Source organism: Rhinatrema bivittatum, chromosome 5 (assembly GCF_901001135.1).
Source record: "Rhinatrema bivittatum chromosome 5, aRhiBiv1.1, whole genome shotgun sequence".
NCBI classification, from domain to species: domain Eukaryota; kingdom Metazoa; phylum Chordata; class Amphibia; order Gymnophiona; family Rhinatrematidae; genus Rhinatrema; species Rhinatrema bivittatum.
This window is the reverse complement of record NC_042619.1, coordinates 257,713,263-257,738,702: the sequence shown is the minus strand read 5'-3', so window position 1 is coordinate 257,738,702 and position 25,440 is coordinate 257,713,263. Positions and strand designations below refer to the sequence as shown.

Genomic DNA, 25,440 nt, shown 5'->3' with positions numbered 1-25,440 from the left:
CCCCCCCCCCCCCCCCCAGGATTTGTAATAAATATTGTAAATCCAACTTCAGGCATTAGGGTGTTATCACTAACACCCTAATGTGATTTGAAAAATGACCCAGATAGTAACCAACATGTTGGTTATGAGAGAACAGGTGCCATTCAAAACAATGGAGTTTGGGGGTCATGTGATAAGCTGCAAGTGAGAGGATGTTCCCTGACTGGGCTCCTAGATCTACATCCTTCCTATGGACAGTCTAACTTTGCTTTTTTGCAACATCCAGAGATGTGCCTGCCTGCATTACATAAGAACATAAGAACATGCCATACTGGGTCAGACCAAGAGTCCATCAAGCCCAGCATCCTGTTTCCAACAGTGGCCAATCCAGGCCATAAGAACCTGGCAAGTACCCAAAAACTAAGTCTATTCCATGTTACCATTGCTAGTAATAGCAGTGGCTATTTTCTAACTCAACTTAATTAATAGCAGGTAATCGACTTCTCCTCCAAGAACTTATCCAATCCTTTTTTAAACCCAGCTATACTAACTGCACTAACCACATCCTCTGGAAACAAATTCCAGAGTTTAATTGTGCATTGAGTGAAAAAGAAATTTCTCCGATTAGTCTTAAATGTGTTACTTGCTAACTTCATGGAGTGCCCCCTAGTCCTTCTATTATCTGAAAGAGTAAATAACCGATTCACATCTACCCGTTCTAGATCTCTCATGATTTTAAACACCTCTATCATATCCCCCCTCAGCCGTCTCTTCTCCAAGCTGAAAAGTCCTAACCTCTTTAATCTTTCCTCAAAGGGGAGTTGTTCCATTCCCTTTATCATTTTGGTCGCCCTTCTCTGTACCTTCTCTATCGCAATTATATCTTTTTTGAGATGTGGTGACCAGAATTGTACACAGTATTCAAGGTGTGGTCTCACCATGGAGTAATACAGAGGCATTATGACATTTTCCATTTTATTCACCATTCCCTTTCTAATAATTCCCAACATTCTGTTTGCTTTTTTGACTGCTGCAGCACACTGAACCGACGATTTCAATGTGTTATCCATTATGACGCCTAGATCTCTTTCTTGGGTGGTAGCACCTAATATGGAACCTAACATTGTGTAACTATAGCATGGGTTATTTTTCCCTATATGCATCACCTTGCAGTTATCCACATTAAATTTCATCTGCCATGTCGATGCCCAATTTTCCAGTCCTACAAGGTCTTCCTGCAATTTATCACAATCTGCTAGTGATTTAACTACTCTGAACAATTTTGTATCATCTGCAAATTTGATTATCTCACTCGTCGTATTTCTTTCCAGATCATTTATAAATATATTGAAAAGTAAGGGTCCCAATACAGATCCCTGAGGCACTCCACTGCCCACTCCCTTCCACTGAGAAAACTGTCCATTTAATCCTACTCTCTGTTTCCTGTCTTTTAGCCAGTTTGTAATCCACGAAAGGACATTGCCACCTATCCCATGACTTTTTACTTTTCCTAGAAGCCTCTCATGAGGAACTTTGTCAAACGCCTTCTGAAAATCCAAGTACACTACATCTACCGGTTCACCTTTATCCACGTTTATTAACTCCTTCAAAAAAGTGAAGCAGATTTGTGAGGCAAAACCTGCCTTGGGTAAAGCCATGCTGACTTTGTTCCATTGTTGCGTTCGTGCCTGCTCTTGCCCTCGCTCCACCCTCTCTACCTCTGAGGCGACTCCCTTCGGGTCTGATGGACAGTTGCTGCCACTGCTTCTCCTCGCAGTTTCTTCCCGGAGTCCCCGGACTGGCCCTGACGCTGCGGATCCGCCATGTTTCTGATGACATAGGGTGCGCGCGCGCTCCGAAGTTTGTACCAGCAAGGGCGTGAACCTCGGGGGTGTTCCCCCGTAGTGACGTAATCCACTTCCAACATAAAAGGTCTTTGCCTACGATTACGAATCGAGTTAGCAAGGGATTGATTGCGGGGATCATCTCAACTCACTTCATTCTCCGCTGCTCTGCCTCTTCGATCTTACCAGGGGTACCCGCTCCTCGGAGGCCCCGCTCTCTCCTCTTCTTTTCAGATTGCTAAGACGGGATCCGGTACTCGCTCCTCGAGGGCCTATGTCCCTGAACGCTCAGAAGACTCCCTATTGCCTGGAAGCGATCACAGACGTGAACATTGTGAGTTTCTATTCCAGTTGCATACAGGAATCGGTACTCGCTCCTCGAGGGCCCATGTTCCTAGAACTCTGAAGATTCTCTTCTGTCTAAGACGCTATCGCAGGTACGGAGATCGTGAGTTATTATTACAGATTGCAGATAGGAACCGGTACTCGCTCCTCGAGGGCCCATGTTCCTAAAACCCTCCAAAGACTCTCTTCTATTTCAGAAGTTATTTCATATACAGATATTGTGAGTTCTTATTTCAGTTTGCATATAGGAACCAGTACTCGCCTAGAAGCTCCTGTTCCTGAATATACTAACTATTCTCTATTGCCTAGAAACCATTACAGAGATAGATAACTGTGAGTTACCATCGCTCTCTCAGAGCTGTCCCTGGAACCAGGTACTCACTCCTTGAGTGCCTAACTCTCTCCAGCTACTGAGCCTTCTTATTAATCTATGTGAGTGTATCATCTACTTCTGGTTATGTATCCAGCATACCCTGTCTACTCACTATCTATGAGTCTTTCTACAGCTCAGCAAACCCGTACATAGCAGTTCCAGGATCTGAGGGACTTCAGCCCTGCCGGGCACATCAGCTCACTACTGCCACCTCTGGTGGTTCTACTACCTGTCTAATAAAGAACTATCTGTGTTTGTCTCCATACTCCAGCCTAGTCGGTGGTCCCTCTCATGATATCCTCCTGAGGGCGCTGTCATCTGCCATCGGCCCAAGGATTCACCATTCCACATTAGAGTGCTCATCTCTCACACTTCAAGAGCTGAGTACAACAAACTGCTATCTTGCAGTCTACCCTCAATTGTTGCTGATCTCTCCACTCTGGGGAGCAACTCCATAACAGTTTGCTAACAGATTGCTAACCCTAGCAGAGTCGCTAACACATTGCCAGCTTCTCCCCTCTGGGGGAGCAAAGCTGTACAGGATTGCTGACTCCTCCCCATGGGAGGAGCAAACCCTAACAGACTGCTAATTCCTAGCGGCTCCGTCTTCAGGTTGCTAACTCCTCCACTCTTGAGGAGTAGAACTCTAACAGATTGCGAACTCCGCCCACGGAGTCTTTCTATATGTTCTGTGATTTTGATGTTTAGAACACTTTCCACTATTTCCACTATTTTTCCTGGCACTGAAGTCATGCTAACCGATCTATAGTTTCTCGGATCGCCCCTGGAGCCCTTTTTAAATATTGGGGTTACATTAGCTATCCTCCAGCCTTCAGGTACAATGGATGATTTTAATGATAGGTTACAAATTTTTACTAATAGGTCTGAAATTTCATTTTTTAGTTCCTTCAGAACTCTGGGCGGTATACCATCTGGTCCAGTTTGTCAATCAGGCCTACCACATCTTCTAGGTTCACCGTGATTTGGTTCAGTCCATCTGAATCATTACCCATGAAAACCTTCTCCAGTATGGGTACCTCCCCAACATCCTCTTCTGTGGACAGACCAGTCGATGTAATCACAAAAATCCGGAATAAAGCATCGGCAGACAGAGGAGAGGGAGCAGAGGAGCGGGCCTCGGAGGAGGAATGGTCTGCCCTTGCAACTCCTTTGGATGCTAATGCACAATTGAAGCAGCTGGTTAAGGCATTTCTCAGCTAAACTTACCTCCACAATTAACAGCAAGTTAGCCATTGTTGTAGAAAAGATAAAGGAACTAGTAGCAATCATGCAGGAAAACTCTATCTGGCTCAAGGGGCTAGAGACTAGAATGGGGGAAGTCGAGATGTCTGACACCAATGCGAGCAGAAAAGTTGAGAAGTATGAAAAACGGCTTGCTGCAGCACTGGAAAAAATAAAAGACCTTGAGAATCGTGGGTGCTACCAAAACATCAGGTTGGTCGGATTCCTGGAGGGTGAGGAAGGGACTAATCCGTCTGCATTCTTTGAGCAATGGCTCTCTGAAACTCTGGCCTTGAAGTGAAAGGAGGCCGAGTTAAGATCGAAAGAGCGTATCATGCACTCGTTCCACCTCTGGCACCGGGCAGACACTATGTTCAGTCGAACTGAAATCTTTTTTGCTTCTTGGCTGACTCCTGGTTTTCAAGCTGCTACAAATGCCAAATGGATTCAAACTATTCGTTATCAGTTTATGCAATTGTTAATTTAACTACTGATGGACTTAATGCTCTTAATTCTGAACTGCGTGCTACTGCTGTCATGGTTCAGCAGAGTCGTTTAGCTTTAGATTCAATTCTTGCTTCAAAGGGAGGTGTCTGCATTATTATTGGCACTGCATGCTGTACTTATATTCCCACTGCTGCCTATGACCACAACATGTCCTATGTTTTTCAACATCTTCGTAACCTAGCTCGCATTATGTATGCATAAGGTACTGTGAGTCCTTCTGCTGACTCTTGGTTTTCCTCTTTATTTTCCTGGCTTCCTTCATTCTCCTGGTTACGTATATTGCTTATATCCCTGTTTGCTATTTTTGCGATTCTTATCCTTGGTTGTTGTTGTTTTCAATGCTCTTATTCTCTTTTATCATATATTCACACTTCCTCCTCTTCTGTTTTATACTTTCCACTCCTGTCTCTGCCTCTCATTATAAGACTGTACTCCTTGCAGAGACTCTCCCAGTATAATGATATTATGAGAAAAATAATACTTTCCATATTAGTTTCTCTTTGTTTTTCCTATATTTATACTTGTTACAACATTATGTGATTACTTAACTCTGAAAGATAACATATGTGGTCTTGCTATTATATGTTTTCTCTTTTTTATAATGCAGCCATACTTGTAACTCAACTATAGAGCTAACCGACATCTAGTGGAACTTAGTCACAATGCTATTATTTGTTAACTAGAGAATGCATGTCTATCTATGAGTATCACTTTTAGTAGGGCTCTAGAGGGATACATGCACTACTTTGTACACACAATATACACTAAAGGTTAGTTGTTAGCCTACACATTTTAGCCCATTTGCCATGATCAATTCTTACTGTTCTGTCCTCCCCTCTGGTACTTAGGTGTGCCACTATGACCATTTGTAAGTGGCACAAGAGGGAAATGATATGTGTGTATGAGCTTGAGACCAAAATGGAGATGGCAACTGGCCCAGAATCCTCTGCTATCTTAGCCTTTCTGGCTATGGAACTTTAAATGCCCTACTGAGCCTGACCTGGAGGAATTCCAAGGACACCTGGACAGCTGTTGAAGCTGGCGACAATTTGTGATGCCTAATTATAGGGTCACAGAGCAGAAGGCAACGGTCAGAACCTCAGGCTAGAATGTCATTACAGGGGCATTTGTAAACACAGCCTAAGATATAACAATTGCCCTGAACAGCAAGTTTTTAACAGAACAAAGGATTATCTAAAGAGTGATGGTAAATGGGCCCCAACTTGGAGAACTGGTCAGGGTAATTTAGGGATACTTTATCATGTTGTTGACATGACAACCTATATAAATGATACTCCAGGTGGTCACGCAACTTAAGAATTTCTGACCTAGTACTATATTGTATTTTACCTGTATAAGAAGGATCAATTGCCTCAGGTACAAACTTAGATTGTAAGCCCTCTGGGGATAGGGAAATACCTACAGTACCTGAATGTTGGTATATAAAAATAAACAAATAAACAAAATAAAATGTATACAGATGAGAAACTGGTTAGTCAGTTTGTCAGAGAACTGGCATCCAGCATCTCCCAAGAATACTTATATTGCTCAATAAAAATTATACTTTCTACAAAATCTAAGTATAGTGTTCTTGTGAATATGGAGAAGCACCATAAGCGTGTTTGGCGCATAACAACACCCGCGTACAATTATTATGCAGGTTCACCGATTTTCAGATAAAGTCCACATATTAGACAAGGAATAAGAACTCGGCGATGTCCATTTTAAAGAAAGAAGAATCATATTTTTCCAGGACTTTGCAGTCACGATGCAGAAATGGCGAGTGGACTTTGGTCCGGTCAAGAAGGAGTTACAGAAACAAGGGCTGGCCTATGCCCTACTTTACCCGGTGGACCTCAGCGACAATAAAACGCAGATATTTGACTCGCCTATGGAGGAGCAGGTTGGGGAAGTGTGTCCAGTGAGGAAGCATCAGGTTGCTTCTGCTCAGCATGATACTTGAACTGGTTTTTTTTCACAACTGGTACTTTTTATTGTTCTCTAACTTTTTTTGGCTCCTTTCTTGAATGGCTGTCTTTTTCAAGCATTTCCAACTGCCTGGGGGTCCTGGGTGGCTGAGGGGTCAATTTGGGACTGGGATTGGGTAAGTGGTGGTGTACTGTGGCCAGAGTAGGGATGGGATGGGGGGCATGGTTTACCTTATCATTATTGTTTTTAACTTGTCTTTGCTTTACCTGGAATTGGAGATGAAGGAGACTCTGGCTGGGGGAGTGGGGTTGAAAGAGCCGGGGAGGGGATTCAGGGGGATGTTACATTGAGACTTGCCCTAGCGTGTGGGCTAGATGGGTGGCGGTGGTTTGGCTTCCCGCCCTTCCTGGAAACAATGTGCCAATCCATGGGCTGATTGCGACAGTTGTGGTCATTGCTACTAGCTGCGTCCTTCACGTTGATGGCGGGAACCATTTTGATATTCTTTCTGCGTGCGCATGTGTTTAGGAGATCCCAGAAGAGTTTTGTGATGTTGATTACTCCTGTTTGCACTAATGGGAGACTTAACGGGTGGTGGAATAGAACACTCCTTCTTTTGGCCCGAGCACTGCACCTACGGACTGAGAGGGAATTCTCCTTTCTTTTCTCTGTGGTTTTTGGCATTATAACTATGCAAACACATGCGTTGTTTTTGGGGAGAGGCTAGTGGGTCATTTGGCAGGTTTGTTTTACAATTCTCTCTGTATTTGCTCTCTGTTAAGGTGCATGCTAGACTATTGGTCACACTATATGCTCTTGTTTACCAACCTTGATTTTTTACTATTCTGCAGGAAATGTGTTAGTGCTCCTTTTTTACAGCACACAAATGGGATTGGGATGTGGGACTGGCTGATTTGATGGAGGGTGGGATGGGGAGGTTGGGAGTTTGTGGTGGGGTGACGGGTGGGTTGGTAGTGCTAGTATTGATTTACTGTACTTATGTTCAAAGGGTGAGAAATATGGGAGGGTTTCTACTTGGTTGGAATTGGAGGACAGGGAGCTGTTGTTGGACATTGGGTCCACCCCTCGGATCTCGATTTATTTCCCATCTGAATGGCTATGGACCTGTGGGTGAAGGGGGTGGGGGGGGGGAGTCGATATTCCAGTTGGGGCTGATATTAACTGACCTGTTGGTTTGGGTTGGTTGGGCAGATGGGTTTAGTTTGGGGTTGTTGTGTGTTTCTGTATTTAGGTAGGGTAGGGTAAAAAGGCATACTGGATATGGTTCTCCTTTACGAGTCTACATTTCAAACTTTGGAAAAAGAGTTGGCTGTTTTTTGCCTATTTGTCCTGATAAATATAGATTTTGATGGTTTCATGCTCAAAGGGGGTTCTCCAAAGGCACTTTTTCTTGATGCTTCTGGGTCAGTATCATGAGTAACTGTGCTCAATTTCTTTCTCTGAATGTTAGAGGGATTTCCTCCCCAGTTAAGCGGAAGAGAATTTTACAGTTTGCCAGAAGGAATAATTTTCTTTTGCCTGAGACACACCTGACAAAGCAAGAACATGAAAAGTTAAATGTGGGGTGGTTGGTACAATATATCATTCCTCTTACAATTCCCATGGTTGTGGGGTTTGCATTCTTATAGATAAAAATTTGCCTTTACAAGTACACCGATCCTACTCAGATGTAGAGGGTCACTATGTGATTCTGGAATGCATGTTGTACTCTTTAACATTTACGTTGGTGAATGTATATGACCCAAACACTGAACAGCTGACTTTTTATAATCTCTTGTCAGATAAAATAGCTTCTTTTGGTTCTGAGAAATTGTTACTAAGGGGTGATTGGAATATCTGTCCTAATCCTGATATAGATTTTTATTTATTTATTTATTTATTATTTTTATATACCGACATTCGATCTCAGTTGAGATATCACACCGGTTTACATTCAGGTACTGTAGGTATTTTTCTATCCCCAGAGATAAAAAGTCCAAGGCTAAATGGGGGCTTCTGGAAGTTTTACTGATAATGATCTGGTTAATATGTTTCACTTAGTGGATGTCTGGAGGCAGCAACACCCTTAGAAAAAGAATTACACTTTTTTCTTGCCCAGACATGCAATGTACAGCAGAATTGATTATTTTATGTGCACTCCCAATCTTTTCTCTAAAGTTCTGGATAGTGCAAGATTACCATCTGATTCAAGTCAACTCCAATTATTTCCATCTAAGCCTCAGGTTCTACTTAGAGATTTAATGTCTCTCTTTTGGGAGATCAAGAATTTCCAGCTTTGGTGAAGAAAGCAATCACGGAGTTTAACGAGTCAATCCTGAAGAGGATTATGAACCTGGTCTTCAATGGGCGGCCTTTAAGGCTTTCCTGTGGGGCAGAATTATAGTTTATGTGAGCCTTCTTCAGAGAGACCGCAGAAAGGAGGCTGTTGAGCTTATTGCTGATATTGTGAAACTAGAAGAGAGTCATAAACAAGATTGTTCTCCAAATACATATAAATTGTTGGAGGCTAAACTGAGGGACTTAAAATCACTGGAGATTGAAAAGATCGGGCATGCTCTTAAGCACTCAAGGTTAAAATTCTATGAGCATGGGATCAAGCTGGGTACTTTGCTGGCAAGGTTGTCAAGCGGAGGGCAGGTAAGTCCCATATACTTTCATTACATATATGAGGGGTAGGATTACATCAGATTCGGGAGAAATGAAGCATTTATTTGTGCAGTATTTTTCCAATCTACTCCGTGCCTGACCCTCTCTCAAGCAAAAATATTCAACATTTTTTAGAGGATCTTAACTTTCCTAAATTGCGAGCTCATCAAATAAGTAAGCTGGCAGCTCCTATTTCAATGCTCAATATTCAGGGTGCAGTCAAAGCTCTGCCATGGGGGAAATGTCCAGGTCCAGATGGCTTTCAATTGGAGCTTTACAAGATGTTTCTCCCAGAGGTTTCTTTTTTTCTTCTTTTGTGGTTTCAGAGGACTAGCGAGCTGGAAAGGGCATTGTATGAAATGGCTGATACTACTATCACTTTAATTCATAAAAAGGGGAAAGATGCACAGATTGTGGTTCTTATAGGATTATCTCTTTATTGAACTCAGACCTGAAGATATTAGCAACGATATTGCAGATACAGCTAGAGGTTGTTTTGCCCAGTTTGGGCCATAGGGACCAGGTGGGATTCGTAAAGGGTAGGGTCTCCATTGTAACATGAGGTGGCTATTTAACATATTCCATATGGCCAAGAAGGGGGACAGCCAGCAATGGTCATCTCTTTGGACTCTGAAAAATCCTTTGATCGGCTGAGCTTGCCATTCCTGTTTCAGACTTTAGCTGTTTCTGGATTACCAGATTGGTACCTTACCTGGTTTAGGGCCATGTATCATCGACCAAGAGCGAGAGTCTTATTAATGGGTCATTATCCATTTACTTTAACATCACTAGGGGTACATGTCAGGGTTGTTCTGTCTCCTCTGCTCTTTGACCTAGCAATAGAACCGCTAGCCGCTGCCATCAGGCAACATGCTGGTATTCACGATATCAAGCTGGATGGTAGGGAGCAAAAGATCTCACTTTAAACAGATGATATTTTAATTTATCTGAATCATTGCCCTCCGTGTCAGGACCTGCCTTGTTAAGCATTTTGAATAAGTATGGGACCCTTTCAGGATATAAAATTAACCTAGACAAATCTGAGATCTTCCCTATTGATAGAAAAATGCCAATCCCGAGTTGTTTTTCTAGCTTTCGAGTACTACCAGATGGCTTTATATATCTTGGTGTATATTTTCCCAGGGATCTTCGTTATTTGTTTGTTAAAAAGTTTGGCGGACTCTTTGGGGGCATTAAGAAAAAAATGCAGACTTGGGGCAAGATGTCTATTTCATGAGTGGACAGAATTAACTTGCTTAGATGTTTGCTGATGATATACTTTTTACAGTGGCCTATCCTGAGACTTTGCTGGACTCTCTGGTGGCGGAGTTGAATAGATTTAGTGGGGTTTTGGGTTATCAATTAAACGCGGATAAGTCTGAATTACTGAATATCATCCTTCCAGCAGAGAGCTTGCAGGAAATACGGAGGAAATTTCCTTTTAGAATTGTACCATCTGAATTAAAATATCTGGGGGTGAAGGTTGGTGCCAAATTAAATTACCTCTTTGCTAGAAATTATGAAGGGGTTTGGTCAAAGATCTTAGAAGATTTAGAGCGATGAGAGCGAGGAGAGTTATCTTGGTTGGGTAGAATTTTGGCTATTATATGAATATATTGCCCAGATTTACTTATTTATTTCAAACACTGCCTATCCCTGTCCCGGATGCTTATGTCAAGATATGGCAACGGAAACTTTTGAGATGGAAGCAACGCCCTTGTAGGGTAAATAGTAAAGTTTTATATTTACCCAAAGATAGGGGGGATTGGGTGTTCCTTGTTTATTAAGGTATTATGTGTCAGCACAGCTACAAGCAGTCCTTGATTGGCACAAAGGTGGTGAGGGGAAAACTGCTTTGCAACACATTTCCCCGGCTACTTTGGTATGGTTACCTGCTAAAGCATGAATTTTGCCAAGTTCGAATCCCCCACCCATTGCTCTCACGTTAAAGATTTGAGACAGATGGAAGGGAGGTTTGGTGGAAGCCCAGAACTATTTTTATAGATCACCTATCTTTTTTAATAAAGACTTTTCACCAGGGAATTCCAGGGTTCTGGTGAAGAAATGGGAGAAGGGCTGCTATAGACTGGAACATATCTGGAGTGGTGGAAAGCTGTGGGAATATCCAGAGGCGATGGGGAGTTATGGATTAGGGCTTTCAGATTATTATTTTAATTTTCAATCTGCAGTTTTATATCTTGGAGGGAGGTGAGAGCGGCTTTACGCCAGGGGAAATCTCTTTTGAAGGATTCTGTGATAGGGCTAAAGGGTTAATGAAGGGGATCTCTAGAATATACAATTTTTTGAATGATGACTTGGACTTTACACCATCACATATAACTGGCTGGGAGAGGGATTTACAATGCACTTTAGGTGTTAAGAAGTGGGAACTCTGCTATAAATCGATTAAACGGAGTTCGATTTCAGCTCAGCTCGTAGAGTAAGGTTATAAAATGCTTTACCGATGGTACCTTACTCCAGCTAAGTTGCATGTGTTACACCCCAGGGTGGGAGATTTATGTTGGAGGGGGTGCGGATCGCCAGGCTCTTTTTTACATATGTGGTGGGACTGTCCTAGGATTATTCTTTTTTGGGATTCTGTTGTTCAATTGTTTGACATAGTGGGAAAAAGAATCTCTAAAGATCCTTTGTTTTTTCTTTTGAATATTATATATACAGTCCCTGCTGTAATGGTTCTATCTCAACAAATAAGCTTAGCCGCAAGGGGGTGTTGTGTTCCGCGGCCTTGGAAGGCCACAACCGCGGCCCCCTACCTTGCCCGCAGTGGCGACCCGCTGCAGCAGCTTCGGGGAAAACCCCTGACCCAGTGCCCATCACTCCGGCGTGGGTCCCCAAGATGGCCGCCGGGTGGGGAACCGTCCCTGCTCCTTCCTCGCGGCGGCCGGCAGCCTTTCCTCCACGGAGGAAATCCAAGATGGCCGCCACCATCTTTAGGCGCGAGGCCGCGCCTCCTCCCTAGATTTAAAGGGGCCAGGCCCCTTAACTACTTACAGCTGTTTTTAATGAGCCAGAGCAGAGGAAGTATAAAGGGAGGCTTGCTCTGCTCATTCCTTGACTTGGCATGTGGCGCAGTGCCTAAGTTGAAGAGACCTTGATCTAAAGGTTGTGGGTTCAAGTTCCACTCTCAGCGCTTACTAGAATTGATTCCAAGTTCATGGGTCCCAGCCCACACTTCCTTGAACTTAAGAACACTTGTTTCCAAGCTTGGGGGTTCAAGCTCCCCCTTCAAGAATTCCTACAACATCTGCAGGACCAGAATGTCTCACTGCCTTGTTCAGCAGCTGCTTGCCCTGGACCCCACTCCTGTGGATTGGTTCTGTCCAGGACTTCATGTTCCTGCCAATGGCTGGAGAAGTGGCTTGGTAGGATGAAGATCGAGCACTGCTATGATGTCCTCTAGCGCTGTCTAAGTCTGCTTGCTTTGGTGAGTCTTCTAGTGCTTTGGATCCTGGTTCCTGTCTTGTCTTGCTGTTCCTAGTTCGGACTGGCAAGCGACGACCCTCTGGCACTTGACCTTGGACTTCTGGACCATCATCTCCAAGGGCCCTATGGGCTCCTCCCAGGGGGACCATGTGTTTCCAGTGGCGAAGACTCCATTCCTCTCCTTGAAGTCATGACTCTTTGTCTGCCTCCACGGTCACCTCAGTCTTCAGTGCCGAGGGTCAGCTGGTCACATCTTCTGTTCAGCCTCGCCACCTGATGGGAGAACCTACTGATCTTCCTCCTAAGGTATACCTCCCGTTGGCCCAAAGGTTCACAAGCCTGAGCATAAGAGGGGGGAAATTACTTATTTTTGGAAGAGGAAATATACTCCACCCTTACAAAGAGTTATTCAGATTGGCAAAGGTACATTACCTTAATAAATTAACTGCTATTAAGAACAAGCAAGTGGGTAAATTTAGAGAATTGTGCAGCATTATTATAGTGAAATCATGAACTCAATGTTTGTATTAGTTTATAGGTGCTTCTGGAAACTAGAGTACATGACGGGGTGGGGGGTTGGGACTATATATAAAGTTGTGGTTCTCTTGTAATTTGGATTTTGTGATCTCATAAAGCTTTATGTTATCTACCTAAGTGGACACCTACATGGGTTGGATGGTCTTGTGATCTTCTTGGTCCTAGTTTCACTGTTCGTTCTCTTGATTCTTATGAGATGTTTATTTTGGGTCTTTATAGTCTAATACTTGCTCTATGTATATTTATGGACATTTGGATTTTGTTGCACAACTTTGTAATGTTTTTTGTCAAACCACAATAAAATGTTAATAATAAAAAAAAAAGAATTAACTTGCTCAAGATGAATATTCTTCCTAGTTTGCTTTATCTATTCCAACATGTTCCATGTGAGGTGCCTAAGAGGGTCTTTTCCGATTTACATGGTATGATGGGTAAGTTTATTTGGAACTATAAGCCTGCTAGGATAAAGCTGAGTCAACTTTGGTTGTGAAAACAACAAGAGGGGATGGTGTTATCTAATCTCTATTTATATTACTGGGCTGCCAGGTTAGTGTGTCTCCAAGCTTGGATTTGAGGCTCAGAAGAACCGTGGGTAGCTATAAAGAGCAAACAGACTGGAGCTGTTCGTTGGCTATGCTTCCATTCTTGTGACTCCCCATTGTGTTGCAGGGCATGCAGGGGTAGCTCCATTTTGGCACACACTTTGCTGATCTAGCAACAGATGGCTCGATTCCTTCAGGTAGGATGGAGAGGAAATATCTCCCATATCTCCCCTATATTGTAATTTGCTTCTATCTAGCTGTACTTTTTCACCTGTGTTTAAAGACTGGAGGGAGCATGATTTGGTTACTCTGGCACATTTATGGGGGATTGGGAGGAAGAAGGGATGGTATCCTTTCAAACTCTTGTGGAAGACTTTAATATTGACATGACATCACGGACTCAATATTTACAACTGTGTCAGACTCTGATGGAGAGATTTTATTTGGATAGACCTTTAAGGTGTACAAATGGTGTGGAGGCCTTTTTGGATGCTGTAGGTGTGCAGCATAGGGGAATTGCGATTATTTACTGAGGTATTTTGGAGGGCAAGTATGGTAAAGAGTCCCCTCCTACTCTCACTGAGGCTTAGAATACAGACCTTGACATGGCACTGGGTAGTGGAGATTGGAAGAGTATTTGGACATCTACTCATCGTGTGTCCATGTGTGCAAAGAGGGTGGCCTTAATGGTCAGACTGTTACATAGGTCCTACCAGACCCCACTTTTCTATTCCAAAATATGCCCTGAGTCTAGTAATTTATTTTATTTATTTAAAAACTTTTCTATACCGTTGCTAAGTAAATACCATCGCAACGGTTTACATGTAGGCACATATTTAATGAGGGTAAAAGCGTACTATAGTACATTCTAACAGGTGCCGTTAAAGGTTTGGTTACAATATATCATTAGACATAGACATTTAGTGAAGTAGTTCATGACCAGTTGTACCAAGGTACTTACACGGGTAGTTTTATCACACATAGTATTATAGTTATGTTTGTTGTGGTGTAGAGTTCATAGACTAATCTATTGTAAAGTTCTAAGTACTGTGTGTCTGTGCCTTTCTGTCTTTTCCTGAATAATTTCTCTCTATTCTTTCGTCTCTTTGTAAAATGCTTGTTTAAAAAGCCGTTTTTAAACTTTTCTTGAATGTCTTTAGATCACTTTGTAGTCTGATCTCTGGAGGCATTGTGTTCCAGATTATGGGTCCTGCTAGTGATAGGGCTCTTTCTCTCACTTGCGTCAGTCTTGCTGTTTTAACTGATGGAATGGTTAGGAGTGCTTTATTTGCTGATCAGAGATTCCTGTGTGGAGTGTGTACCCGTAATGCTGTGTTTAGCCAATCTGATTTCTCATCATAAATTAGTTTGTGAATGATACATAGGGTTTTGTATTTAATTCTGTGTTCAATTGGTAGCCAATGTAACTCTGCTAGGGTTTCAGTAATGTGTGCTGGAAGGGGTGGGGTGGCACTGTCAGATTGTTCTGGACTCAGACCACCCAGGAAGTGGCAGATATTTTGGGGTACACTGTATTTATTGGGTCAAGCTTGGGACTGTTGGGTAGATGGATGAGTTCTGCTATTCCCGTTAGACACGGAACATTGGTAGGGCACGTGCTCTTGGCTGCTCGTTTTACAATTGCTACGTTTTGGAAAACTAATCCTTCCATGACTTATTGGCATGCCCAAATGCACGACAATGCAAATGTTGAAAGATTGCATTTCGATTTAAAGAATGAACGTTTTAAATTTGATCGAATATGGGGATCCTTTGTGGAATATTACAAGTCCTAAAGGTCTATGATTCAAACTACTTGTAAGGTTGAGAACTTATATGTCGACTATGTAATTATATGAGCTGTTATGTTTGAGAACAATGTCTATTTTCACTCTTTGTATATTTTGTACCTAAAGAGTTGTCAAACAAAAAGTTAAAAAAAAAACAATGGGGTCTGTGGCAAATAGTACACATTAGCTCATGTTTAACGTGCATTAACATGTACTGCAGATTGTCATGGGTTAGTGAATCACCCCTTGAGTTAGGTGCCTAGTGCTGAAAATCAGAGCCAAGCACCTGTTTTTCCCCTACCCTAACTCTGCCCCCATAGTCGCACATTTTTTTAGTAATCTACATATAAGTACCTAATAAAAATAGGTGCCTACATTTAGCCGCTTAGTATTCATTAGTTTTCCAATGGGCATTTAAACGCTTAGAAAACTGACCCCCATGGTATTTTTCTCTGGCCGTTATGTTCCATCATCTTTAGGATGCCCTGAGTGGGGTCAAGTATAATAACCTCAAGTTGCTATGGCAAATCTACCCTTCACATCTAGTCAGAAACCTTCTTTCTCACAGCTGCACAAACCAAAGCAGTAATTCTAAATTTTCACAACAAAAAAGAAAGGTTTTATTTAATTGTATTTAAGCAGGTGTGAGCCCTTTAAGCAGAAAAAGAGTCAGGTTTATGTGATACCCTACTGATAAGGAAAAACAGAATCATTGCCTTTCGCAAAACTCAGAATGAAGTCCTAATTCTACAAACATGCACAATCTGGTCTTATATGGCAGAAGGGAGCTGGTCTTCCAGTCCCAAAGATTTTAATCCTGGTGGTTGCTTCACCCAGCTGGCAATTAGCCTATAGCCCAGGCAGCCAGCTAACCTGGAGCTCACACCCCTACCCTCTGGTTGATTGACTGTCACACTAAATATGTATGAGGAACATTGAATGAATTCTGTATTCCCCATAACCTATATCTGTTTATGCACTGGGCATTAGGGATCTGTAGGTGGTACCCAACAAGAGCATTCTGATAATTAAAAAATGTCATTAGGTTCCATGTGAAACAATATCGAATGGAGAGATTATGGAACATTATACCAGTAGAAGTAATTATGCCAATAACAATCAGTTCAGGAGTAAACTGGGGTATTTCTTAAGTGAAAGAGATAGTAGTGGGCATGATACAGCTCCATGCCAGAGAAAGAAAAACATGGATTCAGCAATTCTGAGCCAATCGCCAGATTTGGGGTAGTCAGGAATTTTGTTTTTTCACTGCTGCTGAATTGACTACAGATGCACAAAGATTTAGCAGTTTCCCCCTGGATTACCCAGCAAAGAAAGCTGTTAAGCATGGGGTGGTCAATTCTGGTCCTCGAGAGCTACAAACAGGCCTGGTCTTCAGGTTATCCACAATGAATATGAAGGAAATGAATTTCCGTGCGCTGCCTCCATTTTATACAAGTCTATCTCATGCATATTCATTGTGGATATCCTGAAAACTAGGCCTATTTGTGGCTCTCGAGGACCAGAGTTGGCCCTTCATGTCTTAGGCAATCAGAAGAGGTTGGGCTTGAGTAGGGCTGGCGGAACCACTAGGTGAGCTAGGCCTGTGCCTAGGGCTCCGAGACTTAGGGGGCGCCGCGGCAGGCAGAATTTTGAAAGGGCAAAAAGTGCCCTTTCAAAATTCTGCCAGTCTTCGACTCGCCTAGATGGAGACCAAGCGCCGAGATTTAGGGGGCGCCGCGGCAGGCAGTCAGCTCCCGACTCCCCTGCCTCCCCTCGAGTGTCACCCTCCTGACCCCCCCCCCCCCCCCCCCCCCAGTGGTCCAGCGGAGGTCCCGGGAGCGATCTGCCGCTCCCGGGGCCTCGGCTGCCACTAAGCAAAATGGCGCCGGTGGCCTTCAGCCCCTATCATGTGACAGGGGTCAACCAATGGCACCGGTAGCCCCTGTCACATGGTAGGGGCTGAAGGCCACCGGCGCCATTTTGCTTAGTGGCAGCTGAAGGTCCTGGGAGCGGCAGATCGCTCCTGGGACCTCCGCTGGACCACTAGGGGGGTGTCGGGAGGGTGACACTGGCGGGGCGGCAGGGCGAGTCGGGAGCTGGCTGCCTGCCTGCCGCGGCGCCCCCTAAGTCTCGGCGCCGATCTTCTTTCCGTGAGAGTGTGTGTATGTGAGAAAGGAATCTGCCAGTTTAAAAAAATGAAATATGGTAATACATATACCTGAACTCTTGAAAAGTTGGATGAAAGATAAAATTACTAAATTTTAAGCATCCCTCTTCTGGAAAATAAAATTTAACTTAAAGTGGGTAGAGACAAATACTAAAGCAAAAAAAATTAAAGTTTTTAAAATGTTCATTTCAGCAAAATCACAAATTTAAGATACTGATGGCAGGTGGGTTTTTTTTTTTAAAGCATAATTTAAGCATGAAGACTAGAATAGTTCCAATCTGAAACGGTTTTGCTATTTTTTTTTAAGCCTTTAGAAAATGTATATTTTTAAATGACTAAGACTGGAATCTTCCTATTTAAAAGGGAAGCCGACTAAGGATGTCTTTCAGTTCCATATCTCCCACATGAATAATCATACGACTGATAGTTTGAAGAAAGACACTTGCTTTATTGCCTGGAAGCGTAAAACAAGAGAAGCTGTTCTGTGTGGGTGGCTGTCCCTTGGGAGGACAGAACCTGAAGGAAGGGTGTCATTTCGCCTTCTGAAAGGAATGTGGTTTTCTTATTTAATGATTGGGATCATCACTTTCACTTCTAGTAAAAGTGAAAAATGCTGGAAGTTTGAAAGCAAGGTGCTTCTGTGAGAATGTAATGTGTATGTGAGACAGGGAGAGTGCTTCTGTGTGTCAATGTGTGTGTGCAAGAGAGATGGAGCATGTTTTTGGCTGGCTTGTGGCTGTGAGAGAGGGCATGTGTGTGATTGAGCCTGTTTGTAAGTGAGATAGAACATGTATGTGATTGAGAGCTTGTGTGTAAGTGAAATAGAGAGAGCATGTGTGTGATTGAAATCTTGTGTGTAAGAGGGAGCGAGAGCATTGTGTGATTGAGAGTCTGGCCAGAGAGGTGACATGAGTATGTGTGAGAATGGCTGATCAGGGAGATGACTGGTGTGTGTGTGTGTGTGTGTGTGTGAGTGTGAGAGAGAGAGACTGGTTGGGGAGAGATTGGTGTGTGAGAGACAGAAACTGGTCCTGAGGGTGTGACTGGTATGTGTGTGTGAGAGAGAAGAGACTGGTTGTGGTCCCTAAGGAAGAGGTCTGTGAGGACAGCTTCAGCAGCTACTGCTGCTTCTGGTATGGCCTGCAAGGGAAAGAAATAGGAGAACTGCTGAAGAGGGTAAGTAAAGGTGGCTTTTTAAGTTCATTTTTCTTGATTGACTACCATTTTAATTATTGGGTAGTATGTGATGTGTCTGCAGTTTGAAATATTTTATTGGTGTTTGGTAAAGCTTTCAAAATTTGCATGCATCTTTAATTATTGGATATTCTATTCATCAGCTGTTTTGAATTTATTTTATTTGTATGATTTTATAATTATGATTAATGATTTATATATCTTTATTTTATTGATTTGTTTCACGAGGAATGGTGACATTTTTGTTTTTCCATTGTTGCACTGTATAGAGTCTGGCATGATACATTTTACAGTTTAGATTTTGTCTGCGCATTTCTATTTATACTTTATGTGGCTTTATTCTGTATTTGGTGAGGGTTTGTGTTCTGCATGCAAAGACTGAGATGAAGCATTCTTCTAACATGTGGTTTCTCTGTAGGGATCTGTAGTAGCTTGGCCTGTTCTGTTTTCCTGATAGGAGGTGTATTGATATTTTAGATTCTGGTGTAATATTTTTGATATTCTTTTTCATAGGTAGGGTTGTTGTTCTTTGAGTGTTGGCAGATAGTACTGTGTTGATATGGAGGACCATGCCAAAACATATCACATTAGGTATGATGCCATATGAATTCCAAGATGCAAAGTTTTCTTGTTGGCATCACAACAGTGCATGAAATTATCACAACAACTTGTATATTAATTTTACCTCAGAATGTCATTTTTCATGTAAAATATGTTATAAATGCATAATTTAAAATTGTGTATGGGGACGGGGGCGCCAGCCTGTAAGGTTTGCCTAGGGTGCCTAATACCCTTGCACCGGCCCTGGGCTTGAGGCATCCCCGGTCGTCGTTCAGCCTAAGACAACTCTGTAACCATGCAGCATTTTGTTTCTGACTCCTGCCAGGACTTTGGAAGACATTCCTTTAAGTTTGAACAGCCGTCATCCTCATCACCTTCTCCATCCCTCCGAGTCTCCCATACACACTTACACATGACCTTGCTTTCCTGAAACAAATGTGTGGTGACCATATGTTAGCAATATTTTGTGAATCAGAGAGGCAGCTATCCTGTGAAATTCCTGGGATGCTCTGTAGCCATTACACAAGACTGCTGTGTCCATTCAAAGAGTGACTCCTCAGCAATTGGCAGCCTCACCAATGATAAATAACTAGCAAGGGCTGACCTTCTGGCAATTGTTTTCCTCTGCAAAGAACAACAAGTCAGTCAGCCAGCATACACCATGCTGTCACATTAAAACTGTGAACCATATACGCTCACTGTCATCCATTATAACTTTCTTCGTCGGAGCATTATAAGAAGCAGGTCTCTGCCATGGAGGAAACACCTGCTGAAGTCCCGGGTAAGGGAAAATCCTAATCTGTTTACTTCATCACAAAGGCATTCCACCTACCATCATTGCCAAAATGAAACAAACACAGTTTTGCTGGCCTTAGCTTAACTCAAACCTCTTTCCCACCATATGCCTCACAAATGATACAATCCTTGTGAAATCCACTCCCCTTAAGAGATTAATAAATCAGCGCAATGGATGCAGGAACATGGAGAAGGGGAAATTAGCCCCAGGGCTGCACTACTCTGGCTTATTTTGCTTTTGTTTATTTAAAGTGACTTCCTGGTTGCCTCAATGCAACAAAATGCCGTGTTATACTGAAGCTGCTTTACCCCAGCCTCCTGAATCATCACCCGGCACACAGGGGGGCCTGGGGCTCGATGTACAATTGACCCCTGCCATTAAGGGTCGATGCACAACTCATACAACAGCACCACTACATGTAACTGCTGTCCTCCCCCCCCCCCCCCCAGTTATGCATATCCAATACATACCCCCCCCCCCCTCTCCTCCAAGCATCAAATTTCTAGCTGTGAAAGTCTTGCATCAGAAAACGTGTGGTTTGGACACTATATATAGACCTACATGTGGTCAGCTTTTGAAGTCAATTTCTAGGGCTGGGAGAGGGTCACAAGAGAAAAATGAGTCTACATAGCTATCCTGCCCCCAGCATTCCAATGCCTCTTAACATTTAGGAAAAAACTCAAGACATGGCTCTTCCGCCAAGCCTTCTCTGACCCCCCAGATACACACTAGTTTGCCCTTATTCTATACCTGAACGATGGTCTTATTCTCTGCCTGAACGATGGACTCTGGTACTTCTAAGCACATTATGCTTTAACCCGTCATCTCTATTGTATTATATTTATAATTACTGCCTGCTTTAACCTCTCTTTCCAGCTGATTAAGCTTCCAAGTTCTTACTCCTTGTTGAATGTAACTTTTGCCTCTTCCACTTCATTTGTTTATTTACTTTAGTTATCGCTCCAGTTTTTACCCTTGTTCGATGTAAACCGATCCGATATGGTTATTACTATGAAGGTCGGTATAGAAAAGTGTTAAATAAAAATAAAATGTGAAAACACTCTGAACAAGAAACAAATTCCTTGGAAAAGCAAAGATCCACAACAATACTGTTTGTTGTATTGTAATCGCTATACAATAAACAACAATAATTCACCTAGAGACACTGTCCCTACTCAAAAGAGTTTAAGAGATTTGCCCGGGGCTGGACTGTGAGCAAGGGAGAAGGAATTCCAGTGCATCTGTGCATTAAGCAGTACAGTGCAGCGTATTCAGATAATGCACATTGCTGCTTGGCTTGGCAATGTTAAAAATGACACTTTCAAAAGCCACTTGTCCGGGTAAACAGACTGTCTAAAAACTGCTCACTGTGTATGCGAGTAAAACTACATACAGGGATCTGTTGTGAGTGAGCTGTTTAGTGGACCCTTGGGCCGACCTGTGAGAGACTGGGGAGAGGTGTGCTATAGTCTCTGGTGAGTGACAGGTCGGGAGGCGGGTACCAGGCAGGAGCTGGACGTGAGCTTCACCCTGGAAGCTGGTACTCCCCCGGGAGAAGCCCGTAGGAGCCCAGCCGCTGGGACTTAGGTGATTCACCCTGGAAGCCGGTGCTTCCCCGGGAGGAGCCCGTAGGAGCCTGGCCGCTGGGACTTAGGAGATCACGGAAGCTGGAGCTGGAGCGGGCAGGCAGGGATCAGTGGAAAGTCAGGAACTGAAGCAGGCTGGGACCGAAGCAAGCAGGAACTGAAGCAGGACTGGCTACTGGAACCAGACAGGAGCTGAAGCAGGACTGGCTACTAGAACCAGACAGGAGCTGGAGCAGGACTGGCTACTGGAACCAGACAGGAGCTGAAGCAGGACTGGCTACTGGAACCAGACAGGAGCTGGAGCAGGACTGGCTACTGGAACCAGACAGGAGCTGAAGCAGAACTGGCTAATGGAACCAGACAGGAGCTGAAGCAGGACTGGCTACTGGAACCAGACAGGAGCTGAAGCAGGACTGGCTACTGGACCCAGACAGGAGCTGAAGCAGAAATGGCTACTGGAACCAGACAGGAGCTGAAGCAGAACTGGCTACTGGAACCAGACAGGAGCTGAAGCAGGACTGGCTACTGGACCCAGACAGAAGCTGAAGCAGAACTGGCTACTGGAACCAGACAGGAGCTGAAGCAGGACTGGCTACTGGAACCAGACAGGAGCTGAAGCAGGACTGGCTACTGGAACCAGACAGGAGCTGGAACTGAAGCAGAACAGGTTACTGCAAGCAAGCCAGACAGAAGCAAGACTTGGGCACGGAGTGAAACAAGTCTCAGGCAGGAACGGAGTTGCTAACGCAACAGAGAACCACAAGGAACCCCGTTGCAAGGCAAAGTCCTGGGCTCTGCGGCAGCCTTACATAGGCTGCAGCGTCTGACATCACGGATAGGGCGGAGCCTTCAGTGGCGAGAAACGGCCTTCATAAGCGCGGCTTGCGCGCGCGTGCCTAGGAAGAAGGCGTCCAGGCAGGGCTTCTTGGCGGCGTCCCCCCCGTGGGGATGCCGCAAAACAGGCCGCAGACCCTCGGAGATGGGCTGGGACCAAGGAGGTAAGGGCCTAGTTGCGGCTGCCGCGACTGGGACCGCAACAGGAATCAACAACATGTGCACTTTTACCCATGGGATAAGTAGAGGCAGGAGCAACAACATGGGAAGTTTTGCATTTTCAAAGAAAAACAGGTGCAAACTCTGCAGGTGCTTTTTCGCTAGGCAGTTTTCGAAAGGAAAGTGCGCACATACTTTTTTCCCCTTTAAAAACCGGAGAAAAATCCAGGCCTTTCCAACTATCCACGGTTTTGCAAATTTCTCTTGATAGGAAAAAGTGTGCCCTACTGGAAGCTCTTAATCTGCAATGGTATTGAGCAGGGACAACAAAACCCAAGGTGACAGCCATGGTCATTGGCACTTGTCAAACACAGCTCCCATCTGAAAATGGATGATCTCCCATCAGCTCTGCCAACCATGGACATGAGGAAGAGGTGCACACGAGGCTGAGTCAGACCTCTGTTTACATACAAACGTTATGGAATTCCAGTGGGGTCTGACTGAAGGGTTTTGCACAACTTGTCCTTACGAGGGAATATGCATGTTTCTCCCACAGTGCTTCCTTTTCGTGCATAGTCGTAATTCAGAAACAACAACTTAAAATGCAGTTGCGCTCAGGGGTATATTATTCAAATCAACATTCTCTATTTTCTGTTTCAGTGATCAGTCACTTTCCATATTTACCTGCTCAAACAGTCAATAAAGTTTATGTTGTTGCATTAAGATTTGGCCAGGCTTCTCTAGGTAAATAGTAAACACCACCGCAAAGGTTCTTTACATTTTCCAGTAAGTGGCAGAGATGGAATTAGAAAACAGAACCAAATTAATAAACAGAAGCCTGGGCCCACAACAGTAGGCTATCCCACCAGGAAGGAAATATAAAGGAGAGAGAGAGAGAGTCAGGGAAGGATGTAATACAGTCTGGAAAAGGATGATGCTTGAACTACAAGCTTTCAGTAAAATTAGTAAAGGTTTCATTGAAGATGGCATTAATGTCTGTGTGAATATAATATAGACCTACAAACAACTGAATTTTATAGTAGTAGTAGTAAGGGATTTCTAGTTTGGTGTAAAGATGATGGGCATCAGTGAGAAAAGATGTGCAAAACCTGTAGATTTAATTTTGTGAGCGTAGAGGGTTTATGTAGCATATAAGCTGGCATTTTCGGGGTTAATAGTTCCTTCTATCAGAGAAGAGAGTGCAGCTGCTTTGCACCTGCTGGAGGGAGAGGTAGAGCTGTGTGGAGCTAGGCAGAGCACTGCAGGCCTTGCTAGAAGCTAGCTGTGATATACTGTGAACAAACATTTCTGGTGGAAGAACTGGCTCAGAGTGTGCGTCATCTGTTGCGCTGAGCAGCCTAGTAGCTAACCAAGGTGATGAGGTGGCTGATGGTCCCGCCTGATAATAGGCCCAGATGATAGCAAATACCTGAATAACCTGCAGGTGCCAGCCAGCTACAGGAGGCAGGGCTCCAAGTGAACAGAAAGAAAGGTCTCTTTTTCCACTTACAAGTAGAGTAAACTTGGAGCATGTCATCTTCAACAAGGTGCAGGCACCTTATCCAGACAAGGGAAAGGCCATTGTGGAGGCCCCAGTGCCTAAAAATATAACAGAGCTCAAATCTTTATTGCACTTATTTTTCCACACTCTGGTAGGGTGTCCCAGCCTTGCCTAAAGGAATTTTCTTTCAGAAGAGATACCTCACCGTGCACTCCCTGCCAGAGGGTCCTTCTTATAATTTACTATGAAATAGACTTTTAAAGAATGATACCCCTTTGGGGTAAGGGGCTCTCTTTAGGGCACCAAAGACCTGTGAGCCTACTCTACTCACTAGGCAGGCAAGCACCAGTGATGGACCCTGCTGCAAGAGACAGTGAGAGCACAGAAGTTATCCAGATTAAGACTTGAAAGTATTTTTTGGAACTAAAGAGTAGTGGGGAGGTTTTTGGATTCCCCTTCCCCACTGGGATTTCAGCATAGGAGTAATAGCCTGATCCCCAGATTTTTCCACCAGAGAAATCACTCGCAGTAACAGCTGAGAATAAATGAACAGCATAATCAAAGGAAGGAAGAGTAAGAGAAGGAGCTCCCATCCGGATTTCCTCTGGAAGAAGATATATAAAGGTAGGATTTTTGCCAAGCAAAGGGGACCCTTCCATTAGGATTCCCACAGCACAGCCGCTGGGAGAGGAAATACATTTAAAAATCATCATGGGCTCTACCCAGAGGTCTATAATAAGGACACCTACCTACCCAGAAAGAGCCCTGTAGCTACAGTCAGAAGTACATGCATCAATTTGAACAATGGACTTTATTTAACCTTATGAATCAGTAAACTTTATTTAAACACCCAGACCTGGTCCTGTCTGAGTTCTTACAGCCTCTCACCTCATGGGAAGCACCTAAAGTACAGCACACACACACTGGCGAACTTCTTTCATCATTTGGGCCATAAGTGACAGCTTCCCCCCATAACAAGTGTTCCCACCAGGTATTAAGAGTCAGCTTGGGAGTGAATGATTAGCCAGAGCAGCCCCAGAAGATATAAATAAGATTGTGTGCACTTGGGACTTAAAACACCCCACTAAGTGTTAACAGAAGGTTTAATCCTCCCTGTTTCGCCAAGGCACAAATAGTTTTTTGTCCCCAGTGGTGTTGCGCTCCTGCCCACGAGCCGCAGGCAGTCCCCCACCTACTTTACAAATGCGGCCAGCTAGGCCACTGCCAACGCTGTCCCTCACGGCAGGCCGAGCCAGAACGCTCCGAGCTTCCCCGCGGTCCTAGTGACGCTGCCGGGAGTTCCTCCTTCACGGCACGGAGCCGCTGCTGCAGCCAGTCTCTTCTCTTCGCGGCAGGGCTGCCGCTGCCGATGTCTTCTGGGCCTCCCACGCAGCAGGGCCGCCGCCGCTGATGTCTGCTGCTTCCAGCTTCTCCTTAGGCGCA

At 44.0% G+C, this 25,440-nt stretch overlaps 1 protein-coding gene across 1 annotated transcript in view; it reads right to left on the bottom strand.

The window, feature by feature from the left end:
- The window catches only part of LOC115092424 (calcium-activated potassium channel subunit alpha-1-like), a 315,025-nt gene that overhangs the window by 66,897 nt on the left and 222,688 nt on the right, over window positions 1-25,440 (bottom strand). The window lies entirely within an intron of this gene.